At 41.4% G+C, this 14,949-nt stretch overlaps 1 long non-coding RNA gene across 1 annotated transcript in view; it reads right to left on the bottom strand.

Moving 5' to 3' along the window:
- Window positions 1–12,042, bottom strand: part of LOC116526361 — a 178,912-nt gene extending 166,870 nt beyond the window's left edge. Inside the window, exon 1 of the long non-coding RNA XR_004258112.1 lies at window positions 11,203–12,042. This is a non-coding gene — a long non-coding RNA (uncharacterized LOC116526361). The remainder of the gene's footprint in view (window positions 1–11,202) is intronic.
- Window positions 12,043–14,949: the final 2,907 nt, after the last annotated feature.

Below are 14,949 nucleotides of genomic sequence, written 5' to 3'. Positions count from 1 at the left end.
ATCTATTAACTACAAAATAACTTTTTTTTTTAAGACCTAAATCCAAAATACATATATCTAGAGATTATGGAAAGTTTCTGATTTTCAGATTTAGTAGGCTAAAAACTATAGAGTATTAGAAAATTAACATTAACAATGATGATGTAATAGAGATCTATATGTATACAAATAACTCATTCTTTAGAAAACAGACATTTTCAAATGTTTCAGGAGCAATATTTGTTTAGGTATTAGATTACTGAAATCCTTATAAGACTTACAGTTTTGAAATTTTGGTTATGTTCTATTTAAAATATGTAATAAACTGGCCTGGCATGGTGGCTCACACATGTAATCCCAGCACTTTGGAAGGCCGAGGCAGGTGGATCACCTGAGGTTGGGAGTTCGAGACCAGCCTGGCCAACATGGAGGAACCCTGTCTCTACTAAAAATACAGAATTAGCCAGGTGTGGTGGCACATGCCTGTAATCCCAGCTACTGGAGGAGTTGAGGCAGGAGAATCATTTGAATCCAGGAGGCAGAGGTTGTAGTGAGCTGAGATTACATCATTGCACTCCAGCCTGAGCAACAAGAGTGAAACTCTGTGTCATATATATATGTAATAAACCTGGAAATAAGTAAAAATAAACACAAATATACTAATCACTTGGAAATTTTTACAATAAAAAATTCTTGATTCAGAAAATAAACCTTGAAGTTAGAGACTATTCAGAAATAAACAATGAAAATAGTAAGAATAAGCATTTGATTGTCATCAACACTGTTTCAATTAATTTACATTTAATCCTCATAATAACCCTATAATAACACTGTGTCAAACACTCTTTCAACTACTTTACATTTAATCCTCATCCTAACGCTATGAGGTAGATCCTGTTTCTCCATTTTTCAGCTGAAGAAAACAAGGCACATAAAGGTCCAATACTTTGCATGGTCATGTAATTTGTAAGCAGCAGGGTCAGAATTTGAACCCAGGCAGCCTGATTCTCAAGCCCACATTCTTAACCACAATAATGTATGGCTTCATATAAAAAACCCACAGGAATGACTGGCCGTAAGGAATAGACTTCATCCTCTTAATAGTTTTTGTATTTTAAAAAATTGATTAGTGAACCTAATTTGCAACATGATGGCAGACAGTAAATAACCTATTGCCTCCTTCTGCACTAAATGTCTAGAGAGGAGAAAAAAAAAGAGAAAAAAACACAGAAAAGAAATAATGGAAGTGGTGTTTCCCTGGAAGGATTAGTCAATGTCTCCGTTAACGGTGTGAAAGTGAGAAGTGCAGACCTATGTAGGTACACAGATACAAGGTAAATATGGTTGGAATCATGGCTTTGACTAGCAATGGCTTGAGTATTATAGCATCAGTACCTATTAAGTCAATTATGATTTCTATGCATATTGAGTCAAAATTGAGTTCTAAGTGCTTAGATCTCTAATGATTTTAATTACAGTAACTGGCTAAATCTCTATAAATGGAAACTGCTGAGATGCAGTGGTTAAGAGCCAGGCTGTGGGTGTCAAACCTTGGCTTGACTCTATGGCTTGGCCACCTGCTAGTTTTATGACCTTAGTGGAATTACTTAATCTCATTTCCCTATTACATAAAACGGGAAAAACAATAGCCACCTCCAATTCTATCATCTCCCAGGGTTGTAGTAAAGACTAATTAATTATAAAACACTTATTATGGTGCCTGACACAGAAAAGCTTCCTTCTCTCATTTTATATGCATTCTGTATACATACAGCACTGGAAAGTAACAGCATTTGGCCTGCTTTATAATAAAAAATAGAAGCATACCAACTCTCCAAAGTCAGAAAGCAGGCAGAAATAAATTGTAAGAGGAAACTGTAAGACTTCAGATCATCTGTAATAATGGGCTAGGATATCAACAAGCCCTCTTGAAAACAAAGCAAAAACAGACCTCAAATCTCTGATTAAAACATTTTTAAAAAGGAAGAAATGCACACCTTTCTTAAATGTAAGAGCAGCTAACAATAGAGTTAGAAGTTATTAGAACTAAAGGAACTCCAGAAGTAAATGAGTATAGATGCTGCTTTTGTCTGGAAGGGGTTTGTTGCTCCCACTAGATCTGAGCTTTCATGTTAATGCCTTTTGGCTATAAAAGGGACATATGTTAAAGCCCAGACCCACATAAGATGGCAATGATCACAGCAGTGGCCTGTCTAGAGCGGTCGCTGCCATGATGCCGGCTTCAGTGGAGGAGGTGTGGCTGGGGCTGCACACTCCATGGAGTTGGCCATAGCTGGGAACAGTCTGAAGCCCTGCTCTCTTCTGAGTTGACAGGTCAGGAGCTTTGCACTCCTCAGGCACAGCAACTCCTCTGCCATGGCTGCAGACCCAGGGATCCCTATACTCTTGGGGGCTGGGAGCAAGCAGGAGTCCCACCCTCCCAGGCACAACTGCAGCTGCCCAGCCACTGCTGCAGACCCAGGCATCTCTGCACTCTCAAGGAAGTGCAGAGGAGGCTTGGCAGTGCCTGATCCCACTGTCTGGCCTCTCCCCACTCCCAGTGCCCACTCCAATCTAGGAGAAAAGTTGAGGCAGATCCCAGATGCTCTTGCAATCCAGCCAGGTGTGAGCAAGCTCAGGGAAGGACTGAGATGACAGCCCCCTGCTTCCTTGGCCCCATCTGGACTTTGGGCACCAATGAGCATGAGAGGGAAGCCAAGGAGGTACTGAGAGCAGCTTCGCACTGCCCTGCAGGCACCCATCGGCATGAACAGACTGGGTACCATAAATAGCAGTAGGGGGCAAAAAGGCTCCTGGGTGGAAACGAGCAGGTCCCCAGTAAAGCCTCACCTTCAAGTCAGGGAAGGCCTGAAGCCTAGGGCTCAGGCTGCCAGTCCTGCGGACAGGAGTGGGAACTTACGGTGCTCTTTCTGGACCCACTCATGGCTACTCATGAACCAATCAGCATACACATCCCCTCCTCTGAAGCTCATGAAAACCTTGGACTCAGCCAAACTCGGAAAGACATCAGGACAGCCAGCTGCAGAGAGGATCTACCCACTCCAGAGTCTCCTCTCTGCTGAGAGCTGAACACTCGTCAGGACACCCTGGCTATGGAGAGGAGCTACTCACTGTAAGTCTCCTCTGAGCTGTTCTAACACTCAGTAAAGCTCCTCTTCTCCTTGCTCACCCTCTACTTGTCTGGGTACCTCATTCTTCTTTGACACGGGACAAGAACTTGGAACCTGCTGAATGGTGGGGTTGAAAGAGCTGTAACACAAATGGAGCTTAGACACACCCCTGCTCACCACATTGCATGCTACAAGAGGGAGAGAAGAGCTGTGGCCCTTTGGGGAGACCAGACCTAGGAGCTCCCCAAGTTAGGGCTGTGATACCATCTTTGGGCCTCTGCAGTTCCTGGCATCTCCAAGCTTCCAGGTGCCACCAGGTTCCCTAGTGCCAGCTGTAAAAGCTGCTTGCAGGTCACCTAGTAAAGCTGCAGCCTCACAGGGAGCTGGCAACCATGCCAGCACCTGGAGCTGCCCACCCCACACCATGCCTGGCCGTGCACAGTGGCTGGACCCCATGCGGGCTCATTCACACACCCCCTGCCACTCTGCTTGCCCTTGACAGGCACGGGATCCAGGCTGGGAGTGCGAACTGAGTGCAGCCTGCTGGGCCCAGTGGGCCCAAGCAAAACTTGGGCAAAGGCACCACTGGCCATAGAGGTTTCCAGCTGGTGCAGGGACACCCCAATGATTCCATAACAGCAAGTCTAATGGGAGCCTCTCCCCTCAATGACCTGAGAGCCCAAAGGTGAGAATGAACCAGAGGAATCCAGGCCTCCTGTGAGATTGTGCATTCTATGTAATCCAGAACTGAAGCCTTAAACTGACTAAGGTGGTCCAGGACTGGATTTTCCCTCTGGTACCTAGCAGAGGGAAACTCAAAAGCTCTCCAGAAGGTTATAATTTTGTTCTGGTTATCCACTTGTTTCAAGAGATTTCCAAAATAATAGTCAGTAACCAGTGATGAGGATGGATATTAAACACAAGTCACCATGAGGGGAAAAATCATCAGCTGTGCACATGCATGCATACACACACATACACACACACACACACACACACACACACACACACTCTCTCTCTCTCTCTCTCTCTCTCTCTCTCTCTCTCTCTCTCTCTCTCTCAAAAAAGTTATCAGAATGTATTCCAAAGACACCAACAGATAGAAAAGGCAAAAGATCAGGTAAGAAGGCAGAGGTAAGAAAAAGGCATTCAACTGGGGTCCCTGAAGAAGAGAATGGGACAGAGACCACATTTGAAAAAATAATGGCTGAGAATTTTTCATAACCAACCCAAATTCAAGGAGTTTGGTGAATTTCAGTCAGACCAAGTGAAAATGTGCCAATGTCTAGATACAACACAGTGACACTGCTGGAAACCAAAGATAAGGAGAGCATTCCCAAATGAAGTCAAAGAAAAAAACAACCACTTTTCTTCAAAAGAGTGTCAGATCAACAGCAACAAGACAGAAAATGGTGGAAATGATCTTTTCTTTCAGTAGGTTGAAGATAATTATCAACCTAGAATTCTATTCCCAGTGAAAATATTTTTAGAAGCAAGGTGAAATGAAGATATTTTCAGACAAACATAAACAGAGTTTGTCAACTAAATGAAGGAAAACTTAACCACAATCTCTCAGGTAGAAGTAGCAATGATCCAACATGGAAATTAAGAGATGTGAGAAGGATTTGCAAGTTCATCTAAATAAAGATTGAATGTATAAAATAGGTCTTGAAGGTTTGAAATACAGAAATAGAACACATGACGATAGTATATAAATTGGGAGAGGGGTATGTAGAGTTAAAATATTATAAGATCATTCCATTTTTCAGAAGGATGGTAAAGTTACCACTAAACTTTAAACTCTGATACATGCTGTAATTTCTAGGATAACATCTAAGAGGAATAGAAAAAAAATGTGGAAAGTCTAAACTAGCTGGGGAAAAAATGAATTATAAAATACTGAAAAAATGCAAGAAAGCAAAAGAGTTCAACAAAACAGGATAAGCACAAAGCACAAAAGATTTTAGATCTAAAAATCAACCAATGGTCACACATTATCTAATTGAAACAAACAAAAAAAAAGAGGATCTCTAGGAGCTGTTACAGGTAGTTTTCAGAATATATTTGGAAGTGAAAAAAGGTATTAAAAATTTTATGTCCTCTTTGTGTAAGATGAAGAAATGGGAATATATACAGGTTTATTTTTGCAAAATAAAACAGAAAAATAAATGAAATAAAATTTGCTACCTAAGGGGGTAGAAGGGATAGAAAATGGAATCAGGGTTCTGAGTTTACTTTTTTATATAGTTTTGACTTTTGAACCATGTTCATGTTTTGTGTATTTAAAAAGTACATTGAAAACAAGAATGGGGAAACCCTAAAATCAAATGCAAACAGAAACTAAAGAACATAGCTATATATCACATTGATACATAATTATACAGAAGGAAAAAAAAATCTAAATAACTTCTGAACATAGTACTCCGACAATACAACCTCAGTGAAATACAGTTTAGTCTAAGGACAAAAAGAAAACTGCAAAGAAATCTTAAATTTGACTTACTAAATTTGTTGTTGATGAAGAAAGTATTTTGAATATAGTACAGGACTGAGCAAATGTGTTCTTGGGAACCCAGGTTTTTGGTGTGGGAGAAGAGAAGTACAAATGTCAAATGTGGGCAGGGAAGAAAAGAAAAGGCTATGGTTTTAGAACAGAATCAAGGCATCATTAGTATGAATCAAGACTCATTATTATTTCTTATTCCTGCCACAGAAAGGACCTAGAAGCAATTAAATCTCTGTGCAAAGAGCACACCTAGCATCCAAGTTTCAATTTCTGAATACCATTCCCCATGACACAAGACAAATGAACTGATTACAGGGTGGAAACAGGCCAGGGTAGAAAGAAAAATCTTATACCAGAGAGTAAAGAAGTGTCCAAAAACTAGTGGGTACTATCAAAAGGACATAAGATCCCTTAACAAAGGCACTTCAAAGAGCTCCCAAGGCCAAATCTAGCATCATTTAAACCTTAAAATGAATCTTGATAGGAATAGATTATAACACTGAAGAAACGAAATCGTTCATGAACCCATGTTGATACTAGAAATTTCTTTTTAAAAGGATGAGGCAGGGTGGGGAGTTGGGGAGAGATAACACGGAGAGAAATGCCAGATACAGGTGAAGGGGAGGAAGGTAGCAAATCACACTGCTATGTGTGTACCTATGCAACAATCTTGCATGTTCTTCACATGTACCCCACAACCCAAAATGCAATTTAAAAAAAAAAAGACTCCACAGAGTCTAAAGACCAAGAAAAAAGAAAGGATGAGGCAAAGGAAAAAGAAGGGGAAGCTCTTTCTTAGAGTAGGCTGCCAACTGACAGGTGTAGAAGCAATGATAGCAATAGATTTCTTTACAACCAGAAAAAAAAAAATCAGCAAAGGATGATATAATATTGGGTAGGAGATTGTTGGGAAGCAGAATATTAAGAAATCTGACAGACACCCACTTTAACCAACTGACCAAACTTAGCATTACTAACAGTAGGGCCAACTGTGTCTCACACACACCTATTATACCACACTGAGAAGGACAGAACATTACCTATCTGTGTAATACTCCTGCCAAAAAGGCATACCTAGACCTAATCAGGAAATGGCAAAGCATCAGACAAATCCAAATAGAAGGATATCTATAAAACTGAGATGGATTTTAAACACACACACACACACACACACACATACACACACACACGAGAGAGAGAGAGAGAGAGAGAGAGAGAATGACATGAAAAACTTTTTAAAAAAGAAAAATAAATGAAAAGGGGCTGGGGACCTTCCTACGTTACAGGAGACTAAAAGTAAATGAAATGCAGTTCATGACCTTTGGTTGGATCCTGGGTGGCGGGATATTTATAAAAATCCTTATTGGGACAACTGGGGAAATCTGAATATGGACTGTATATTAGATGCCAGTATTGTGTCAGTGTGAAAACGTTAGAGTGGATAGTTTTACTGTGGTAAGAAAATTGTTCCTAATAGTCAACTCTCCTTTAGTTCATAAAACTACATATGTATATGTATATATATATTTATAAAGTTTATGTATATCTATGCATTTATGATATACATATTAATGTAGAGAGAATGGGTAAAATGTCAACAATTGGTGAATCTAATTGGTGCTTACTATACTAGTAGATTTTCTATAGATTTAAATTTTTAAAAATATAACTTTTATACAAAATATAATTTAACTGAAAAGTAATTTAACTGAAATGTTTATCCATTTAAAAAACAAAGATTATTATTTTTAAAATCCAACTATATGCAGTTGATAAGACACTTTTTTTTTTTTTTTTTTTTTTAAAGAGTCTCAATCTGTCACCCAGGCTGTAGTTCAGTGGTGCAATCTCAGCTCACTGCAACCTCCGCCTCCCGGGTCCAAGCGATTCTCCTGCCTCAGGCTCCTAAGTTGCTGGGACTACAGGCACAAGCCACCACACCCGGCTAATTTTTGTATTTTTAGTGGAGATGGGTTTCACCATATTGGTCAGGTTGGTCTCAAACCCCTGACCTTGTGATCTGCCCACCTCAGCCTCCCAAAGTGCTGAGATTACAGGCATAAGCCACTGCACCTAACCTGATAAGAACCACTTTTAAGCCTAAAGATGCAAAAAGATTGACAATAAAGATGATTTTTTAAAAAGAATGCTGAAGTGGCTCTATCAGTGTCAAACGAGAGATTTTTAAACAAAAAGCATCACCAGAGAAAGACGACCATCTCAATGATTTTTCAAAAAGTTCAAATTACCAAGTGACTTATAAAAAGATCTACAGTCACATATGTTTAATAAAATGTTTGTTTTTCAACAGATAAAGCAAAATCAACATAACTGTGGAGAAATAGAGAAACCTACATTCACAGCAAGAGAGTTCAGCCTGAATCTCGGTTAATGATAGACCAAGCAGCCAAAGTAGCATTCAAATGAGGGGAGGAAAATCCAGACATGCAAGGATCTGAAGCCTAGCATCCATGGATATTTTCTGAAATACTGTCACAGGCTGTCCTCTTGCCAAAGAAAAAATAGTGAATACAAAAGAAATACATGGAATATAAAAACAATGGCAATCAAGAAGGCAGTAAAAATTCTCTGGAAATTCTTTATTACAGGAAAAAAAAACCAGGACTAATACCTGAGATTATCTTAACATGGGAGGTGGATGAAATGCAGGAAGAAAACATGCAAACATTTTATGCAAGAGGAAGGTATACATTCTATTACGGGATAGAGAAATGGTAAATACATGTCAAAAATTTAAGGTTAACTACTAGAAAAAACATATTGTTTCTGAACCACTAGAGTAAAAAACAGAAACAAGAATAAAAGTAAGCAAACAAAAATCTGATCAAAGGCAAAAAGGAACAAAACAAACAAGAAAAAAAATAGGGTTAACTACGGCATGTCAATCCAACACGCTAGAACAGATGGCTTATGTGAAGAGCAGTAAAGCTATGAGCTATTTATAAGAGATACCCCTAAAATCAACTATTACCTAAAAATTGAAAACAGATGGATAAAAATACAAGAAAAAAATGCTACCTAGAAGATGAGCATAATATTAATAGTCGCTTGAACTCTATTTTGTCTGCTATCACCAAAGGAAAAATAAGGGATTTTTTAAAATTATAACTCACAAAAACTGTAATAGGCACAAAGAATTATGCATTCTCTCCAGGACTTCAAAGAACATAAAGCAAAAAGCCTTGTAAAAATATAAGGTGGAGAAAATCCATAACTACCAGGTCTAACACCCTTAGAAGCCACATGCATACTTATTCTCCAGGTTTCTCCTGGTAGATAGATTAGCAGTCTTGCAATTCGCTTAGTGTCTGAGTTACTACTTCTCTGATCCTAGTATAAACCTATCCCTGGAGCATGCTGAGAATTGACCTTAGTTACAGGGCTAATGGAACAAGGGATGGTAGTGGTGGGTCTTGAGAAGAACCAGCATCCCCTTCCAAAGCATCTGCCCCAAATGAGGCTATAAAGGTTTTCAAGCTAAAGAAGGTAGTCTATTCAGATAATGAAGGACAAGGGACTTTTACTGGCCAGGGAAGCTCAGCATGACTCGGGGTTGCAGAATTGTCAGTTTTATCTGAATCCAATCAGATATTCCAAGTTGCAGAATCTCATTCTTTCCAAGTCAATGCCCTACATTTTAACACAAGAAATCTTCCAACACTGAATTTAACTATCCTAATTCAACAACCCATGCAATTAAATTTTGTGTCTTATTTTCAGAAGTAGCAGTCTGTGGTAATAAGAAACAGCAATTCTTTTAGGGCTAAAATAGAAGCTCTCTGGTTCTCAGACTGTCACTTGAGCTGAAAGATGCTAAAGGACCTGATGCCACCATTTTTTCTCTGTAAATACTCTAGGAAAAGCAGGAAAATCCACTCTACATCACAGCACATGTAGTCATCATTACTGCTCCAACAGTCAGGTCAAGCAATTGCTTGTGATTCCAAGGAATGGGCTTCTTTTGATATTTCATCACAATTAAACACAGGGCTTAATTGTGATGCCACTGCATGCAATAGATTATCCACATCTCATTTCCCATTGGCAAGTAGGCTGACCAGTGCACTTAGGCGCAAACAAATCCCTCAAACAACGCAAACGTGTGTGTGTGTGTGTGTGTGTGTGTGTGTGTTTGTATGCATGGAAGCTCTCAGCAGGAGCAGGAGGGATCTCCCAGTACTAATTCTCTATCAGTCAGGGTCCAGGCAGGAGACAGAAACTACTAAGTAATTTGAACAGAGAAGGTTTAACATGAAGAAATATGTATATGACATAAAAGATGTCCTAGGGCTGAAAAGGAGTAGCTGAGGGAGGAACAAACTTGGAAGGGCAGCCCATTCACAAGACTGGGCTGCAGGCCACGGAATGGTGGGCCAGAGCTGGTCCAAACTCTGGGAGCTGAGGCTGCTTGGTGGTCAGCCTCCCACTGGGTGCCACGGGCTGAGCACACTGGCTGGGGACTAGCGCTAAAACTTGCTAAAGGGTAAGTGCCACGTGGTGTCCGCATATTTGCTACTGCAAACCATGGAGCAAGCCGAAATAGGTGCACACTGAAAACAGGAAGAGAGGTCCCTTCCTCCTGCAACATTCCTCCAGCTCCCTCTACTGACAAAGTTTAACATGTGCGAGATGGCAAGGGAGAAATGTTTCCAGGGCCTAGCTCCATTATCCAGGCAATGAAAGGTGGATGTGGAGTCAACTGGGAACTGTTTGCACTTTTCCTTCAACCAGCTCCACAGCTGTTCGGGGCTCTTTGCCTGGAAGAGTAACCCAAACCGTCGTTCCCAATGGGGCTGAACTCTGGGAAGTGCTGCCTGAGGAGTGTTGCTAGAGCTGTCTCTCAGCCTTTATTATGGGGCACGTTAGTCCAGGGACGGACCCCAGGGTAAGCCTTGAGATCCTCCATCACGTTTCTCTGAATCTTCTTTGGGCAACAGTGACTTTTACTTTCCCTTGATAGTTTCATTGATTACTCCAGCCAACACTGGTTTTTGTTGTTCATGTTTGCCTACTTACCTAGTAGTAATTCCTGAAGATATAAATTGCCTAGGTGGTGCTTTTAATATCCAAATTCAACAGAGGTATCACTACCTCCTGGTGGAAGTGTATGTCCTTCGGGCACTAAAGCCACTAAACTAGCAAAGCCCAGATTCATGGGGACAGGAAACATTTTGTAAGTTATCACGTAACCATTAGGAGTGGAGGCAAGGTGACGGAGGAGGAAGCTGAGGCATACAGAGGTTAAATAACATACACAGCTTGCACAATTATAAACAGCCGAACTGGAATTTAAAATCAGGTTTGACTCCAAAGTCCATGTTGTTTCCAATACATGTTGCTTCTATCTGCCAAGCTACTGTGAAGTGTCGGTAATTAATTAACACAATTTCATACCACAAATATCCAGTACTCTGTCTCTCAGCGTCTAAGAGGACCACCTACATGTCACACACACAACACTGATGGTTGTGCTGAGCTTCCTGCAGCATTCCCTGCCCATTTGTGTGTTTATCATCCAAAAAGCAGCACCATATACCCAAGGATGTCAAAATCGAGTGTCCTTACCTTATCCCAAAGCTGAGACTTTTCCAAGCTTGAAAATACTGTAGCAAGAACTAATTGATGGGTCCAGAACTTTGGCAGTTGTATGGCCACACACTTCCAACCCTGTGGTAAGTGGACCCTGTGCTAGTCTGGCTTAACTGTGGTTTTGCAGAAGGAAGGCACAGCTGTAATGAGAATGGGGAGTCAAGCCTCTGATGTAGGAACCAGCTGACCTCTAAAGTCTCCTCCAGTCTCAGCAGTTTGTTCTGTAAAACAGCAGCAGCTGTGGAAGAGCTCAGCCCTTATAGAAGGTTAAAGATCATCAATGCCTCTTCACAATCTTGAGATATCTCTGTTTTACAATGATCTCTGTCTCCATGGAAACACGTGGCTGGGGTTTGGGGAAAACATTACCTCGGGCCTACAGTAAATGTAGAGGCCTTCTTTTGATTTTTTATTAAGGGACAGCTGGCCATAATTTAATAGGGAAAGAAATGGCCATGATGTAATTATTCTCCTTGAAGACGAAACTTCATAATAGCATTACTTTCATTTGTATAGGTCATCGCCAAGACCAGGCGCCTACGTGGGTTTCAGAGACATGATTGAATTTGTGTAGCTATAAGTGCTCATACAGGGTCAAGTATTACTCATCTACTCATTCCATTTTCCCAATGAGTCGAATGCGGTATGGAGGCAGAATGCACCCTGGGAAATGTGAAGCGAGAAAAAGTGCCTTCAGCTGCTGCCCCACAGCAGGGTGCCTCCCATTCCTCCACGCCTCCATCCAAGATCCCTGGGCCAAGGTCTTATTCAGTTCTGCTTGGCACCGTCTGAAACCTGTTTCCTGCTTCTCTTTTTTCTTTTCTTTTCTTTTTTTTTTTTTAAGACAGCATTTCACCATGTTGGTAAGGCTGGTCTTGAACTCCCGACCTCAGGTGATCCGCCACCTTGGCCTCCAAAGTGCTTGGATTGCAGGCATGAGCCACCATGCCCAGCCCTGTTTCCTGCTTCTCATGCTCTCAGAGTCCAGGTGTCAAATGGCCAATCTGTTTCACAAGTTGATGCACATAGGAGGAGGCAAATAGTTAGCTTCCCCCTATTTAAATATTCGGAGATGAGACACTAACTTCTTCTATCAGGACAGCAGTTACCACAGTGCTTGTATTTATCTAACAAGCATGAATATGCTGGTCATCATGTGGCAGGCACTGTTGCCACCACTCCACAAATGTTCACTCATTAAGCCTCATAAATGCCAACAGGAAATATGTTCTATTATCAGCCCTGTTTTATAGACAAGAAAGCTGAGGCACAGAGAGGGTAAGGAATTTACCTAAGGTCACACAGTTAGTACGCTAAGGCCAGATTCAAAGGTTCAGTACTTTCACCTATACGCCGTAGGGCAAATGCACCTGATAGCAATAGAATGACCCTGTATGGCAGATGCACCTGAATGTGTATTTCGAGTTAGGGAATCCAGACATGCCCAACCCGGAGATTTATTCCTTGCCTATGGCAAATATCTGAGCCCTAGGTCCATCACATGAAACACAGACCGTACAAGGCATTGAGGCACTTAGTTACAGGTTAAATGGAGGTTGCTAGGTAGAGGTTGTTGAGAGAGTGTTAAGTGAAAATGTTACATAAACAGCGTGATGTCTGCGGGTGGTAGCAGTTCTCCTGGCTGGCCCACTGCCAGTGGACTCTCCCCTGTGCATAAGCACCTGATAAAACCCCATGTCTTATTTGTTGGTGCTGGGGCTCTTCTTTGGCCTGTTAAACTTGGTGCCTTCTCTATTGAGATTAATGGGAGTTCGATACAACATACCCACAAATACAGGTTTGGCTTTTACCATTCCAAACGCTCGGAACGGCAAGTCTACTCTCCACTTAAAATTAGAGGAAAGGTCCCTAGTGCCGTCTCAAGAGATATGAAAGAGTTGTTTGGGAAGAACCCAAATAAGGATGTATCATTTCCTTAGAAGCTAGGCCTTTCTTAAGACTTTCTGTTCTGTTGCTCCAAACAAGCAGGGACAGCAATCTCAAACTTCCCCTGTCGTCTGAAGTCAGCCAGTATGTGATGTCACCACCTCCCATTGCTTGCTAATGATAACCAGTGGAACTGACAACACCTAAGACTGTTATCTGTCCAGTTTAGCACAAACTGGAAATCTGGCCCTGCTGGGGACTGGCAGATATAGCCCATGAGATGAGACTGCTAAGAGCTGCAGGGTCAGGGCGTATGCCTCTGCCCTGGTCCCTCAGTCAGAGACACAGTCCCCAGCTCCTTTCCTATGTGTGTTCTGCAGCCACAGTGATAAGAACAGAGGGTAATTCGGGGACACTGACCCTCAGCTGAGACCTCCACACGCTGATGTAACAGACCTGTCGTCACCAAAATGTTTAACACTACTGGAAGGCTGAAAAAGCAAATCATAACTGTTCACCTCTTAAGTGACAAATAATTTGAATTGTTTCACTTGTTTTTTTAAATATAGTCAAATTTATGAATTATGTCTTCGTTATACTTAAAAAAGCTTTATGTACATCAAGATTAAGGAGGAAATCACCCATTACTTACATGCTATCACTCTTTACATTTAAATTTCAAACTCATTTGGAGATTTTTCTTGCATGTGGTGCGAAATATGGGTCTAATTTTATTGCATTTTCCTTTTATTTTTAGTCGGCGTGTAATAATTGTACCTATTTATGGGCTACAGAGTGCTTTTCCATGCATGTATACAATGTGTAATAGTGAAATCAGGGTAATTAGTATCTCATCACCTCGAACATTTCCCTTTTTTTTGTGCTGTGAACATTCAAAATCCTCTCTTCTAGGTTTTTGAAGACATGCACCGCATGATTGCTAGCTGCACTCACCACAGTGCTACAAAACCCTGCAACTTGTTCGTCTGTCAGCTGTAGCTTTGCATCTGTCAGCCAGGCTCTCCTCTCTCCAGCCTCTGGTCTCTAATAACCATAATTCTAAGCTTACTTCTATGAGCTCAATGGTTTTTTTAGCCCTGTGTATGAATGCGAACATCTGGTATTCACCTTCTTGTGCCTAATTTCACTTAAAACAATGTCCTCTGGACTCATTCATGTTGCCATGAATGACAGGATTTTATTCTTTTTTGAGGCTGAGTGGTGTTCCATTGTGTCTGAATACATGCTTTCTTTATCAGTTCTTTCACTGATGGACATAGGTTGCCTCCATGTCTCCACTATTGTGAATAGAGCTGCAATAAACATGGGGGTGCAGCTGTCATACACTGATTTACTTTCCTTTGGATAAGCACCCAGTATTCACTTCTGTTTTTAACAGACCGAAAGAGGGTATGTGCCCCTGTGCAATCTGGCAGAGACAGAAGAGGTTCTTATGCCAATACCTGGGTCTAACCCCGGTGCTGAATGACTCTACAGTGAATAGATATACTAGCCCTTCAGTGAACAATAGCAGAAATTCGAGTCAGGTACTGCCTTCAGGGCCTGCGGGGATATTTTATGGGCAGACAGGATTCTTGAAACTTCTTATACTGGCTGAGCGCGGTGGCTCACACCTGTAATCCCAGCACTTTGGGAGGCTGAAGTGGGTGGATCACGAGGTCAGAAGTTCAAGACTAGCCTGGCCAGCATGATGAAACCCTGTCTCCACTAAAAATACAAAAATTAGCTGGGCGTGGTGGCAGGCGCCTATAGTCCCAGTTACTCAGGAGGCTGAGGCAGGAGAATTGCTTGAACCCAGGAAGCGGAGGTGGCATG

This window comes from Sapajus apella, unplaced genomic scaffold (assembly GCF_009761245.1).
Source record: "Sapajus apella isolate SASKATOON/1434 unplaced genomic scaffold, GSC_monkey_1.0 scaffold50, whole genome shotgun sequence".
Taxonomy (NCBI): Eukaryota; Metazoa; Chordata; class Mammalia; order Primates; family Cebidae; genus Sapajus; species Sapajus apella.
Note: the sequence above shows the minus strand (reverse complement) of the source record. Positions and strands in the feature narration are given on the sequence as shown.